The sequence below is a fragment of the Podarcis bocagei genome, assembly GCF_964188305.1.
Source record: "Podarcis bocagei genome assembly, chromosome: 13".
NCBI lineage: Eukaryota > Metazoa > Chordata > Lepidosauria > Squamata > Lacertidae > Podarcis > Podarcis bocagei.
The window spans coordinates 19309580-19310214 of NC_138138.1; positions in this window are offsets into that span (position 1 = coordinate 19309580).

Here is a 635-nt window from a genome sequence, read left to right on the forward strand (position 1 = left end):
TTCATTGTACGTTCCGGCACCTCTTTGTCTAGAAAAGCAGCACTGCTCTCTTCTGTAATGTCTATGACTACAACACTAACAGATATGAATACAAACCTATGTGGGAAGAAGTCCTACATAACCTAGTGGAACCTACTTATGACTTGATTGTGCACTAGACGATGGACGTTGCGATCTGCCATTCACGAGTTGCAACTGATGAGTTACCTTTTTAACCGTCAAATACGATAATATGTTTTAGGAGCACTACGATGTTTTAAGTATAGGATCTTTTTTTGCTTTTAAATCATGTGATCTCCTAAAATCCAAGTGAAAAGCTGTTGTTACTGTTACTTATCTACACGCAAAATCCCAGTCTACTGCTTTCCCTCTACTCCTCACACAGCCACCCACTGGCAGTCCTATGCACTGGGTGTACCCCATTTAATGCAGTGGTTCTTATGTTGTTATTGTGGTTTAGTCATTTCAGGGCTGGCTAAAGCATATCCGGCGCCGTGGTGCAAAGCTCCTTCCGGCTCCCCCCCCCCCAATCTCTCTCTCTTTTTTAATAATATTTTTTATTATTCTTAGCATACAACAATTTTTAAGACATACCACACAAATTATTATACATATGTCCTTCCTTCAGCATCTCT